Consider the following 14,592-nt stretch of genomic DNA (forward strand, 5'->3'; position numbering starts at 1 on the left):
TCCCTCCCTGCTAACGTACCCACCTCTCCCCATATTTTAGTATCATCAGCAAATTTGAACAGATTGCTTTTCGCCCCGTCATCCAAATCGTTGATAAAGCAGGGCAACCAGCATTGATCTGTAGCAGGTAGATCATGCCTGACTAATCTGGTTTCATTTTATAACCAGGTCACAAAATGCTGATGCAGAAGTAGAGGTGAATGTTGTTTTTTGGGATTTTAGAAAGACCTCCGATACGGTATCTCATCCCATTCTCGTAAATAAATTAAGAGGCTGTGACTTAGATGTTTACACAGTCTGGTGGGTGGCAAATTGGCTTGCGGGTCACACCCAGAGAGTGGTAGTAGACGGGTCAGTATTGACCTGGGAGGATCTGGGTAGTGGGGTCCCACCGAGCTCAGTCCTCAGACCTGTACTCTTCAGTGTCTCCATCAGTGACTTGGATGTGGGCGTGAAGTGTCCTCTGTCCAAGTCTGCAGATGATACTAAATTGTGGGTGAAGTAAGCACTCTGGAGGGTAGGGAATGACTGCAGGCAGACCTGGACGAGTTGGAAAAGCAGGCTGAACACAACAGGATGCAGTACAAGGACAAATGAAGAGTACTGCACCTAGGACATAAAAATATCCAGCACACCTATTGGCTAGGAAATGACCCTCTCAGCAGCACAGAAGTGGAAAGGGATCTCGGAGTCCTAGTGGACTCCAAGATGAGCATGAATCGTCAGTGTGACAAAAACATCAGCAAAGCTAACTGCACTTTATCGTGCATCAGCAGATGCATGACAACTAGAACCAAGGAAGTGACACTTCCCCTCTATGCAGCACCGGTCAGACTCCAGATGGAGTACTGCGTCCAGTTTTGGGCACCATACTTTAAGAAGGATGTGGACAGCTTCAAGAGGGTCCAGAGGAGAGCCACTTATATGGTTAACGGTTTACAGCATAAGCCCTATGAGGAGAGACTAAGGGACCTGGACCTCTTCAGCCTCCACAAGAGAAGGCTGAGAGGTGATCTTGTGGCCAACTACAAATTCATTAGGGGGGGCGCAGCAAGGAACCGGAGATGCTCTGTTCACCAGGACGCCTCTTGGGGTAACAAGGAACAATGGTCACAAACTGACAAAGAGCAGATTTAGGCTAGATATCAGGAAAAATTTCTTCACGGTAAGGGTGGCCAAAATTTGGAATGGACTTCCAGGGGAGGTGGTGCTCTCCTCTACCTTGGGAGTTTTTAAGAGAAGGCTGGATAGGCATCTGGTTGGGGTCATCTGACCCCAGTGCTCTTTCCTGCCTAGGCAGGGGGTCGGACTCAATGATCTGTTGAGGTCCTTTCCAACCCTAGCATCTATGAATCTATTAATTTATGAATCTTGCATTTGAAAGCTTATCTAACTTAATTCCAACCACGCAGTTGGCCCAATAAAAGTCACCACACCCAAAAAATCCTTTCCTTTTGCATACTTCCTGGATCGTCTCAGTTAGAACACTACTCTAAACAAAGAGTGCTCAACCTTTTTGTCCGGTGAGACGGATGGGCAGTGCCCAATCCATATGCAAGCAGTACGCAATCGAAGCCCATGGAAGGAGGAAAGGTAGGGGCATAAGAACCCAATCCATCAGCAATGGGCGGGGAGGGGGGTGCCTCACCAAAGGAAAGAGTTTAGACAGGTGAGAAACCGCCAAATTTCCCAACTGTGGGGAGCCCAATGGGGCAGATATCATAGCTCCACAGGCTGCAACAGGCCCAAGGACCACAGGTTGAGCACCTGTGCTCTAACACTATCATCAAAAAGCTATAACAATATTTATTATGCTTGCAAGCATTGAATCCGAACACTTACAGCTGGGCTCGCAGGAAGATTCTAGCTATCCCACGCTGCCTGACTCCCAGGGAAGCTCACTAGCAAAGAATCCACCTCTCCCACCTCTTCCCCTCCACCCCCAATCTCTCCCACTATCATCTTCTTCCGAGCTAGCCCTTAATTCCACACACATCTAGCTTGTCATACCCCAGACACATAACCTTCATTCCAGCCTGCCTGCAAGTTACTGCTTGGGTGACTGGAGGCAGCAGGCACACGTGTCTCTGCACACACATCCCCATGGCCTGCATGCACCCAGGCAGGGTCCTGGGAGTAGCACCAATGGCTAGATGCAGGTAAGTGTATGATCAGTGGGGGTTGGAGGTCCGGGACTTGGGGACTGTGTGTGTGTGGGCAGGGGGGATGGGTACCTGCCAGATATGGGGGAAGATAGCCGGGCGCCAAGGCTGCATCAGGGCAGGGGGGATGGGAGGGGTAGGCGCCTGCCCCTTCAGCAAGAGAAGGAGGCATCGGGGGGAGCTGCATAGCTGGGCTGGTGGCACTGAGCTGGTGCTCATACTTGTATGGGCAGAGCAACTGGGAGACGCTGCTGAGGGACGGGCTGGAGGGACGGCAGCCCCAGACCAGGGCAGGGGGGGCCACCACAGGCCTCCTCTCCTCCCTCCAGCCTGTGCTGGGGCTGGACTCTCTCCGCTGAAATCCGCACGAACTGCGGGACTTCGGCCCGAATGGCACAGGGGCAGCTGGGGGCTCCCTTTAGCAGGGCTGGGGGAAGGCAGGTCGGGACTGGCCACCGATCTTCATAAATAGGTCCTGGTACAAAAAAAGTTGAGAACCACTGTCCTAGACCTCCCATCTCTTTAATGGGTATTTATTTCCTTGCCATTGTACACCCACCTTTTCTCTTACATTAGCATATCACTTCATCCTGCCAACTGAAGCATTTGGATGGTCTGTCTGGCTGCCTCTCTCAAGTCATACATTCCTGAAACTGTCCTGCTTGAACCTGAGATGATAAAATAACACACTACCTATTACTTTACAGTTCTTAATTCCTAGATGTTTAATTTTTTTTTAAGTTACAGTAATCAAATTTTCAAATAAGTTAAGAGCTATGATGCTATGCGATTGCCAGGTCAAGGTTAAGTGCAGTTTTAGTAAAAAGAAAACCCTTCTTTCTCTAAATCAAATTTGCTTAGTATATAAGGGAACAGGTGGAAGAAATGGGGTGGTTTTTTTCATCCCAGACCTACACACTGCTCCTGAATTTAAAAGCCAAACTGACCTCTTGCCTATTTCTACATCATGACAGGTGGTAAAAGAAGATATTCTCACAGAATCGTTTTTCAGATTTTGTTCTGTTCAATCACTTCCCCAAAGTCCCCCCTCCATGTGTTTTTCCTTTTTGGTCCAAATCCTCCAACCAAGAGAGAAAGAGAACGGTCCCAAGGCTTAAAATTGTAATTCATCAGCATGAAGCTCACGTGTGTTTGCACAACAACCAGTGCAATCAGTGGGCTAATGTGGCCTACAAACAGTACCAGAATAAAACTAACCTGTAAAAACTCCAATATCCCATGCTGTATCTTTTAAGTCTCATTTCCTTTGTTTCGTTTACTCTAGCTAAGCAAACGAAGTCATAATACTAGATTGATTAGCTGCTTTAAAGGTAAGACGTGCCTTAGCTTTGCTGTGTATTTGTAAAACTAGTTTCACACCACACTTCTGCAAATGATTATGCAAACATTTAGCCTCATGCGCTAATAGTCTTACTGAGTTTAACAGCTCATTTGTCGAAAACTACGCACACACAGACTTCCAACCCTAATTTTCAATAATTCTGTTTAGCTTTGAGAGCTCTGAAGCATGGAAAGTTTCATTCAAGAAGTGAGAGTTTCTAGTCAAGATTTTTCCCCTCCCCCGAAATGCAGGAGCACGTGAAATCAGATTTTACTGTCAGTATTTTTAAAGCATAATTACAACTGCTATTGCTAAATTAATAGATCCTACTAGAAAGGTAAGCCAAGCAACTTCCTATGTCAGGGAGCAGATATGTAGTAAATTAACTGGAATCAAAGTGGTTCCATAACTTCATCAAGCACTTTCTCCTTTCTTTTCCTATGTGCATGCATGACTATGCAACGGGTGTGGGAAATGATGTTTCAACCCTCACCTAGCCAGATATTGTGCCTATTTAATTAAAATTGGTTTTAAAAAGTTATCAACACAAGCTACACCTAGAAAACCACCTGTGAATTGGTGTGCACTACTTAAATTGACCAGATTGAGTAAACCAGAGTTAAACTGGTTCAACTTTTTGTGTAAGCAAAGCCAGAGGCATAACCAGGAACGTCAGTGCCCGGGGAAGACAGCACCGAGCGCTGGAGAGGGAGGTGAGGAGCGTCGAGTGCTGGAGACTCCCTGAAAACTGGCAGTTTGTTCAGTAACGAACTAACTGCAACTTGAGGCCTTTAGGCCTACGGTGAATAAAACAAGGAGACAATGTCAGTCCTACTTAATGTCTTCACTGGAGCATGTCTGAAATCAGTCCCCATTAACAGGCATGAAAAAGATATCCAGTTGCTATTGAAGATGCTGTAGAGAAAGCGATCATCGTGGCTTCCTGTACCCAGTACAGGGGTTTTTCAGCCTCTTTCGGCTCCAGGCGCCCTTCTGCAACTTGCCTGAGTTTTGTGGCACCTGCTTCTCAAAACTAATTTCAGTCATTTTTTCATTATGAAAAATAGTAGACTGACTCCCGCCCCTACTCACTCACTCGGTGTGTGAGCCCGTGCAGCCACGTACATGCATGTACGTGTGTGTGTACGTATATGCATGCACACGCATCTGCATGTGTAGGTGTATACACGCAGTGCACCTGTAGCATATAGGGTACAGCGTGCGTGCACGTGCATACTGCGTGTGTGTGCATGCAGGTGTGCGCAAACAGGCAGAAGTGTATGTGCACTGCCACACGCACTCTTTCCACGTATGTATACCGACATGCACACGTATGTGTATACGTGTACAAGTATATATGTGGATATCTACACCCCCGCCCCCCCGTACAAACACCCGTGGGCAACCCCTTGCAGCCCAGGACGACCCTCTCTCACAAGGCCAGTCCCGGTCCCGGACTCCAGCGCAGCCGGGCCAAGTGTCTGCGCGGCGGGGGGGGCGGGGGCGGCTCTGGAGTGCTGACCAGACACACCGGGTTGCTCCTGTTCCCCCCCCCCCCCCCGCCTCCTGCGGCTGTGCAGAGACCCGGCCTCCATCGGGGTGTCGAAGCTTCCTCCGCCTCCTTCTCCTCCGCCACTGCTGCCCGTGACACACCCTCCCCCCCGCGTTTCCGGGGCGACGGACGCAGTCCCGGCCCTACCGGCAGCGGGGGGGCGGGGCCTGGGCGCGGGCACGTGACTCCCGCTTCCCGCCGCTCTGGCCCGTTCCCGTCGCCCAGCCGGCGCTGCGCTGCGCACGCGCGAACCCCCTTACTCCTCCCCCCGCCCCCCTCCCGCTGTTGTGATGCGCAAGCTCCCCATTGGCCGCGGCGCAGGTGGGCGGGGCGGAGAGGCTGTTGAACCCCCCTCGTGTCCTGTGGGCGATGGACGCGCGGGGGGCGGGATCAGGGGTAGCGGTCGGTCAGGGTTGCGAGAGGGGTGTCGCTCCATCTGTGTGTGGGAAGAGCTTCACCCACTCCTGCAGCCTGTGAAGAAGTGCGTTCACGCTAGGGTGCCCTCCCCCACACAGCGGACTTCAAGTGACACCCGGGCACTTTTCTTCGCTGCCTCCCAGCTTTCTCCTTCCTCCTGGTCCAGGGGTTCTGGTGTATGAGCCCTGAGTTGCAGGGAGGAGGAGTGCATTTATGGCTGGGGAAGCATTCCCTACCCTCCTCCCAGACCTCGCCTTTCCTCACCACCACATCACCCCTCTCCCAGACCTGCCCTGCCCAGTGGGGTCTGCAAGGACCTGCTTCTGCCACCCCCGGAGCCTTTTTGGCCTGTTTTGCTTTTCAGCCTGTGCAGAGCTGTGCCCCGCGGGGTGCGTGCTGCTCCCCTGCCCTCCTCCCCTTCGCTGGATTCTCTCTCATGCGTTCCCTGCTACTAAAGCCCAGAACTGGACGTGCCCCCCCTGCGGTTGATCTCTGTGTCCTCTCCCGAGCTGTGCAGTGGGAACAGGCCTGGGCCCACAACCTTTCCAGGGCAGATCTCTCTGTGACTTCCCAGCCCCTTCCCTTTCTAAATGATCCACCACAATCCAGAGGTTGTTGCTAACCCTGGGAGCAGGACGGGGTCTGATCCACCCACCCTGCTGCTGCCTGACTGGCTGCTCCCACCCCTTGTGCCCTCTTCCCACAGCAGGACACGGAGCTGGGTGAGCCAGCACCACAGCGTGAGCAAGTCTGGGCGAGCAAGTGGCAAGTGGCTCAACAGGTGCCCCAAGCCAGCACCGTCTGGCCTGTTCCTGCCCTCACCCACCACAGCCACCCATCGGCACCATGGAGGTGAGGGGCGAGTGGGGGGCAGCCTGTGCATGGTGCCAGCTCCAGGGGGGTGTCTCCCCACCCTTGGGAGAGCAGGTTCTCCACACCAGTGACAGCACCCCTGCCAGCATCCCTGCAACATGCGGTGCTGGGGCAGGTATTAGGGTCAGGACAGGTGGTGTGTGCTGGGCCTGGGGTGGGGCATTGGGCACCATCTGTCCAGCCAAGCATGGGGGAATCAGGCTGTTTGTCCCCTCTGAGGGTTGATGGGTTGCACCACCTTGACCTTGTGCAGATGCTGGTGTCTGTCCCAGACCCAGGGGCTGTGGTAGCTGGCAGGGGGTGTTACACCCTCACACCCACTGCAGGGAGCACTGCAGAGGTGAGTGCACATCCAGAGCCCGGTCGGGGAGGTTATATTGCTCATGCCATGTAGGGGCAGGGGAGTGTTATGCCTGCATGCTTCTGCAGTGGGTGCTGGGAGGGTGGGATCTGTGTTCACCTGGGGCAGATGTGAAGGGAGCCAGGGTAGGGAGGGGTGATACCTCATTGCCCTGCAGGGGCATCATCACTGGGGGGCACAGCTCCACTTGGGGTACGTATGAGGCACACCTATAGGGGGACTGGGGGGTCCACACTTACGTGGGGCAGGTGTGACGGGGCTGTAATGGGGCAGAGGGTGCTATACCATCATTGTCCAGCAGGGGGTGCTGTGGGGTGCCTCTGCTCACCTGGGGCAGGCTGTCATGGGGTAGGGGGATGGGTGGACCCCCATCTCTTCCTCTCTCTCCTACTTGCACTCCCCAGCCCTGTGCCCAAAAAAGCCCAAGCCCCACCGGTGACCCCCCTCCCTGCAGCCCCGGGGCATCTCCAGGGGGCTCGACTCCGTCCCAGGGATTCCTCCTGAGCACCAGGATGGGTCTGACCCCCTGGTCAGACCAGGACAGACTGGGGAGCTTTGCCTGCCTTCGTACTGTGATCCTGGCCTCTGCCTGGGATCCCTGGGGTGTAGATTAACAACCTGTCGCAGCATCCAGCGGACGAGCACCGTGGCCCCCTGCTTTTCCTGGGGCAGGATCAGGTGCGATGTCTGCTGCGGTGTCAGGCTTGTGCAGTTTGGCTAAGAAGTTGGATGCTGGGTTTGTCTGGGCTGGTTTGGACAGGGCTGATGCTGACTCAGGCGGCGGCTGGACTGGAGGTGACCTCAGCAGGCCCCCTCAGCCCCTCTCTTCTAGGATTTCCATGATGCGAACGTCCCCTAGAGCCGCGGCTCCCAACCTTTTTAGACTGCGGGCTGGCAAACCGCAGACCGAAAGCAGATCCTTTCATAGATGCAATTGCATGGACATTAGGGCTGGGGGGACCTGGTAAGATCACCCGGTCCAGCCCCCTGCCCCGGGGTAGGAAGTCAGCCAGGGTCAAAGGATCCCAGCAGGATAAGTGTTTTGTGAAAGTGTCTGGAGTAGGTGATTGCACCACGTCTTGGGGAGCTTATTCCAGGCCTTGGGGGCTCGGATAGTGAAGAAGTTTTTCCTTATGCCACCCTAAAGCAATCTTGCAGGAGTTTGTGACTGCTGGACCTTGTCATCCCCTGGAGTGGCGGCAGCAAGCGGGGTGGCGGCAGTGGAGGTGGCGAACACTGCCCGGTGCTTGGCAGCAGTGGTGGTGGCCAGCAGTGATCAGAGGGCTGGATCGGCACCTGGCTGGGGCGTCTGGCCCAGCGCTCTTTGCTGCCCAGGCAGGGGGTTGGACTCGGTGATCCGTTGAGGTCCCTTCCCACCCTACCATCTATGAATCTGAATTAGTGCTTCAAGTGTACCATTTTATCAGCCTTCAGACCCATGAAACTTCACATTGTGTCAGGAGAGCACACTGCCAATCTCCAAGGTGTTTAGTGCATGGGCACTGCTTTATAGTTACTTTTTTAAACGTCTGTATGAACTGGTCACCTCAAGCTCCCCAAATGACTTTTTATTCTGCTACTTCACCCCCCTTTTCCAAACGAGGCCATGGAGCCTCTCTAACAAATGGAGCATGTCTTTCACTCTTCTGTGACAAAACGGGTTTGATCTGATCTTCTTATGCTGCTGCTCCTGTCCCTTTAGTAGGACACCGAGAGGGCACCGAATCATCAAACCCGGGACTGGAAGAGACGTCGGGGCCGTCCAGTCACCCCCTGCTCGAGGCAGGATCACCCCTACAAACCCGGCCAGCCAAGCATCGACCCTGCTCTCACGCCTTGGCAAGCATGGAGATTGCACAACTCTCTGGGTAGCCCGTTTCCATGCTCACAAAAACCTAAAAAAATCACCCTCATATAGTGCGAAAGGTCTTGTATCGAACCTAAATGTCCCCTGCTGCAATTCTTGATTTCCTCTGAGTCTGTTTCTGTGGCTGAAGAAAACAGGACACGTCTCTGTCCTCTCCATGGCCACCGCTCAGGGATTTGAAGACATCGAGCTCTCGAGGACTAATCTCAGGACACAGTCGCTCAACCAAGATCCGTCCGTCTTCCAGTCCGTTCATCTAAAACGAAAGAGATAGTGCCGTTATGGTTAAGGAACCAGGCAGGAAAGGTAAAATGAGGATGGCAGAGGAGCACTACCTCAAGGCGCAGTAAGCATGTGATATCCATGAAAGATCCTCTTCAGCCGCAGCTCTGGTGCACAGACAATAAATGGTGTTTGTTAGGAGCTGTTGTTGGAGTCCCTTTCCTCAGCCGCTGTCACAGTGCCCTGGAGGGAAACCCTGGCAGGGTCCAGTCCTGGTTGGAGTCCCTCTTTGTGAGCACCATCAGGTCGTGTGCAAGCCCAGCCCTGTCTCAAACCTGGAGGCTGATGCAGCGTGTCTCTAGTGGGTTATGGAATAGAGAAAATCCCACACAATTTACTGATTCATTTCGATGCACTAGCTGAGGGAGTAGTTAGCTGATTGCACGATTTCACAAGGATTACACACTTAATTCATACAACACAATTTTATTTTAAAACTCTTTGCTACGCATATAACACTGCTTAGCTTTAAGGAACACCACAAACATTAAAAACACAATAATTACTTATATCAGAAACAATGCTCCAAATGCACTTCCTTCCCAAACAATGCTATAAGAATTAGTATTACAAAAACTACAATTACAACTAAAAGTTAAATTTGAATCAATACTATTATTTTTCATATTATACTTACAATCCTAGAATTCCAAGAAGCCAAACACCTAAATATGGTTTCATTCCTCAGTAGTACAATTTAATGGGTTGGCCTCAGTAGTACGGTTCAATGAAATGGGCTCAGCAATACAATTCAATAGGCTGGCCTCAGCAGTGATAGGACTAAGTCCCCTTCCTTCAGTCCCTTTCAGGTGTTAATGAACTGAAAGCTGGCCCGTGAGGGTGTCAGCTGGACACCCAGCCGGATTCAGAGGGATTCTGTTCACTGTGTGCTGGTGTCTGACTGCAGTGTAGTGTTACCTAAATGAACTGATTCCTGGCATATGAAGGTGTCAGCCTGTACATGCTGATCAACCCGGCCGGGTCAGGCATGTCATGTTAGTGTGTGTGTGCATTTGACTGATTTAGTGGCGTGTGTGTGTGTGTGTGTGCGTGCACATTTGACTGATTTAGTGGCTGGAGGAACCCAGCCCCACTGAAATGGAGTGCTGCAAGATAGCTCCATTGTGGGTGAGCGCTTGCAGAAGGCAGAGATACAGTCCGTACAGAAACACAGGTAACACGAGCAGCACATTGATAGAATTGCAGAGACCCTAGAAATGTAACCCTAATAAATGAGCACACCCCAAAGTGACAGGCAAATCTGGTAACAGCTGGGATCATGGCTGGAAATCCATTTTGGGCCACCCCACACCATCTGGGCCAGGCAAGACACTGGTCATCAATTCAGTCTGTAATCTCAGCCCAAATGCCGGGTCCTTAGTCAAGTGTGTATACTTAGTACCATGGGAATGGGGGGCTCTTAGTTGGCAGCCTGGTATGAAGAAACCACGCTCTGGTCCGGGCCAGACTGGTAGGTGGTGTCTGGGAGAGTCCCCCGGTGCCATAGAGGCATGGTGTGGGGTGGCCCAAGAAGGATTTCCATCTCTAATCCCAGCCCACAAGGAATTCCTTCCTTGAGCCTGTCTACTTGGTACAGTGGGGATGGGGGAACTGGCCCAAACAGTATTTGCAGCCATAACCCCAGTCCAAAACCAGGTCCTTATTTGGGTCCATGTACTGAGTACAGTGGGCATGGGGGGCTGTCAGTTGGCAGCTTGGCATGCAAAAACTACACTTTGGGCCAGGCAAGACTCCGGTTGGGGGGCGTGGGATAGTATCCAGTGCCACAGAGGCATGGTGAGGGGTGGTCGAAAGAGGATTTCCTGTCGTCAACCCAGCCCAAAACCCAGTTCCTTATTCAAGCCCATATACTTAGGACAGTATTTGTGGGGGCTGCCAGTTCATGGCCTGGCACAGCCAAACCATGTCTTCAGGCAAGCAGGAGAGAAAGGGGATGTAGCTCAGTGGTAGAGTGTGTGCTTTGTATGTATGAGGTCCTGGGTTCAATCCCTAACATCTCCACTTTTCATGGGGAAGCAGGGCAGGCCCTACAAAGAGAGGCTAGATGGCCTGAACCTATTCAGCCTCCACAAGAGAAGGCTGAGGGGAGAGAGCCAAGTGGGGATCTGATGGCCCATTTACAAACTCCCCAGGGGGGACCAGAGAGAACTGGGGGAAGCTCTGTTCCCTCCAGGCACCACCCAGGGTTACTAGGAATAACACCCTCAAATTGTTAGAGAAAATGCTCAGGCTGGACACCAGGAAACATTACTTTACACTTAGGGCTGCCAGGCTCTGGAATGGGCTCCCAAGGGAGGTGGTGCTCTCCTACCTTGGGCGTCTTCAAGAGGAGGCTGGGCAGATATTTGGCTGGGGTGATATGATCCTGGCACCCATTCCTGCCTGAGGGAGGGAGTCGGACCTGATGAGCTGCTTAGGTCCCTTCCACCCCCAAGTACTATGATACTATGACTCTGGTCAGAGATGACCAGGAGAGTCCCCTGGTGCAACAGGGACATGCTGTGAGGTGGCCCAAAACAGATTTCCAACCATAATCCCAGCCCAAGATCCACTTACTTACTCAAACCCACATATTTAGTACCGTGGCTGGGGGAGCTGTCCGTTGGCATCCTGGCAGGGCCAAACCAGGGCAAGCTGTGGTCAGAGATGTCCAGGGGAGTCCACTGGTACCACAGAGTGATAGCGTGGGGTGGCCCAACAAGGATTTTCATCTCTGATCCCAGCCCAAATCCCAGTTCTTTATTCAGGCCCCTGAAGTTAGTGGCGTCTGGGCGGACTATCAGCTGGCAGCCGGGCACAGCCAAACCGTTTCCTGGGACGGGCAGGACTCTGCAGAGGTAACCAGGAGAGTCCCATGTGCCACAGAGGCATGGCGTGGGCTGGCCCAAGAAGGATTTCTAGCTGTGATCCCAGCCCTAAATCCAGGTCCTTATTTGGATCCATATACTCAGCACAGAAGCTGGCACGCTGTCAGTTCGCAGTCTATCACGGGCAAGCCGCGTTTTGGATCGGGCAAGACTGGTGAGAGACGTCCAGCAGAGTCCCCGATGGCACACAGGTCTGTCATGGGGTGGCCCAAGAAGGATTTCTGGATATAATCCCAACCCCAAAACTAGTTCCTAACTCACGCCCATATATTTAGTACAGGGGCGGGGGGGTGTCAGCTGGCAGCCAGCACGGCCAAACCGCACTTTGGGCCGGGCAAGACTGCGGTCAAGGTGCTTCGGGAAAGTCCCCTGTGGCACCAACAGGCTGTTTGGGGTGGCCCAAGAAGTATTTTGCCCCATAATCCCATCGTAATCTGACCTTTATTTAGGGCTCTGGACTTGATGAAGAATATTATTTTGCATATTAATTAGCAAATATGCAATGAAATTCTCTCTATTCAAAATGTGTAATTCATTTGTAACAAGCTTTGATTGGGTCTAGATTAGCTTTGAAAAAGGAACTGGGAATAAGCAACCACCTTCAGCCTGGCAGGCGGGTTGGAGGAGCCGGGGCCCCGCAGGCAGCTTTGGGCTTCTCCCCAGCCCCCAAAAAAGCAGCCAGAGATTTATGTATTTATTTTTAAAAGGATTTTTACCTCCCCAGAAACTCACCCCCGACACAACCATGAAATGCACGGAGGGCGAATTGCAGCGGGTGACCCAGACTCAGAGTTAACTGAAGAAAAGGGGAGGGGAAAAGAAAAGTCCTTCACCTCCATCCAGCGCAGAAAACACACCGGCTTTCAAAAACAGGAATGCTATATAGCCAGTCACGATAATGACAATACTATATAAAGAATAATTATGATAGAGCAGTACCGCAATAATAGCGATTAGCTGATGCCCAGCCCAGGGTTTCTAGCGCCCACGCAACTGTTTTGGAAGCTGGATATACAGAGCACGTTTTTCACGCCCAATAATGTTAAAAATCATCTTATTAATGTAACGATGATCATGCACCGCTAGAATGAGGAATAATTAGAATAGTAAGCAACATGAGCGTTAATTAGTAATATGTAAACGTACGGTAATTAGTGAATAGCCACGTGTAAAAGGTAACACTAAGCATCCAGGAGGCGCTGAGAAGGGGGGTCCGCGGCTGCTCTGGGGCTGGGGTCGGGAGGGAAGAAGCAGGCGGCCCCGGGGCTCCCGCACGCCGGCTCGGGGCACGTGCAGCGCCGTGTGGGCGGGCGGGCGGGCGGCTCCGCGCTGCCTCCCCGGCCGTATCCTGAGCCCCTGGCCGAGCCCGGAGCTGCGCTGCGCCTCCCGCCGCCGCTGCCCCCGGGCTGCAGCGCAGCCTCCTCCGCGCCCGCACAGCGGGTCCCTCACACCCTCGCCCGGGCCACGCCCCCTGGGACAGAGCTCAGCGCCCGCACAGCGGGTCCAGCGCACGGCGCAGGCGCGCCTTCGGCCAAGCCACGCCCCCCGGGCCGGCAGGTAGGGGGCGGGGCCAGGGAAGGGGCGGGCGCTTAATCTTTCCATGCCGGCGTTCATTGGCTGGGAGGCGGTGTGCGAGCCGGCAGCCGATTGGGTGCGGTGGACGCCCGTCTGGGCTGAGAGCTTTTAAATACGACTGTAGCCGCCATAACGCGGCACGCGGTCGGGGAAGCTGGTCGCGGGCAGTTGTTGGTGCCCCGACCCGGCGGCTCCGGGGCACTCGGCTCCAGATGGGCTCAGGCCTCCAGGAGCAGAGTGACCAAGTGTGTCCCCAGCGCTTGAGCGTCCCCCAGCCCTGCTGCAGCAGCGCGGCTGTGCGGAGGGCGCTTTCCTTAGATTTTTATTTATTTATTTACTATTTTTAAGCATTTCTTTTCAAAACGTGGGTTGGAAGTTGTATCTAAACCAGACAGGGGCCAGAATGTCCTGTTTTCCCCACGCCGAGCTGTAGAGGAATAAAGAGCAGCCAGGAGACAAATGACTCTGTGCGGGGGAAATGGCAATGGAGAGTGGCGTTCTCGGTAGTGCAAGGGACTAGTTCTGTAGTAAAAATATGCTATGATATAATCATTATGATTATTATAAAAGCTTTGAGTAGCAGCTGTGTGCTTTGAGTAACAGCTGTGTGATAAAAATATCTCATGGACCTTTGTGATAGCTGCACAAGGTCTCACGGTTGAGTTATGGGCTACTTTTTGGCTGCTTCTTCTCTTCCTCTTCCTATAGTAGATAAAACTTAGACCTTGTCATAATAAAGAATAATTGGGATAGCGCTTGGCAAGGCTCAAGGCTTCCTGTTAAAATACGAAGATTGATGCTTGCTCTGCACCTAATTAGCCATTATCCTGATCTAATGTCCTAAAGTTACACTAAGATATAAGACATCAATTTGGCTGCAATGCTGTCTCAAGAATTATGAATGTATTAAGCTTTGCCAAAATGTATAACCAATCATATATCGCTACGCAAAAACCCTTTGACAAGAAGTATAACCAATCATGTATTGCTACGATTAAAACACCCGCTATGTTTATGTGAACTATAAAAATGGGACTTAGAGCATAGTCGTGGCCAGCTCCACTTTGGGTAAATTAACCCCTCAGTTGACCTGTTTGTACAAACAATAAACATAAGATGGACTCAGCCTGACTGTGTGTGACTCTCTCCTTGAGGTGGATTGGAAACAGCCTCCAGGGGCACGAAACCAGCCATTTCGGCAACAGTACGATCAGAGGACCTAGATGATAAATGCCTTCGAGGTAATGACTGCAAGCGTGTATCAGGTGTAACG

General features: G+C 52.3%; 3 long non-coding RNA genes and 1 other non-coding gene across 12 annotated transcripts in view; 2 read left to right on the top strand and 2 right to left on the bottom strand.

The window, feature by feature from the left end:
* The window catches only part of LOC132246427 (uncharacterized), a 28,664-nt gene extending 23,375 nt beyond the window's left edge, over positions 1-5,289 (bottom strand). For 2 of the 9 annotated variants that reach the window (XR_009457704.1, XR_009457707.1), the window contains exon 1: positions 2,722-4,914. This is a non-coding gene — a long non-coding RNA (uncharacterized LOC132246427). The other 7 variants (XR_009457698.1, XR_009457700.1, XR_009457702.1 and 4 more) reach the window with 7 other exon arrangements.
* A 158-nt stretch (positions 5,290-5,447) lies between these two features.
* On the top strand, positions 5,448-8,997 carry LOC132246515 (uncharacterized). Its single transcript, XR_009457841.1, has 2 exons — positions 5,448-6,325; positions 8,410-8,997. It is a non-coding gene; the product is annotated as an uncharacterized LOC132246515 (long non-coding RNA).
* On the bottom strand, positions 8,261-13,155 carry LOC132246514 (uncharacterized). Its single transcript, XR_009457840.1, has 3 exons — positions 12,891-13,155; positions 8,910-9,154; positions 8,261-8,830 (listed from the first exon to the last, which is right to left on the bottom strand). It is a non-coding gene; the product is annotated as an uncharacterized LOC132246514 (long non-coding RNA).
* Positions 10,807-10,878, top strand: TRNAT-UGU (transfer RNA threonine (anticodon UGU)). The gene has a single exon. It is a non-coding gene; the product is annotated as a tRNA-Thr (tRNA).
* Positions 13,156-14,592: the final 1,437 nt, after the last annotated feature.

The sequence above is a fragment of the Alligator mississippiensis genome, chromosome 16, assembly GCF_030867095.1.
Source record: "Alligator mississippiensis isolate rAllMis1 chromosome 16, rAllMis1, whole genome shotgun sequence".
NCBI classification, from domain to species: domain Eukaryota; kingdom Metazoa; phylum Chordata; order Crocodylia; family Alligatoridae; genus Alligator; species Alligator mississippiensis.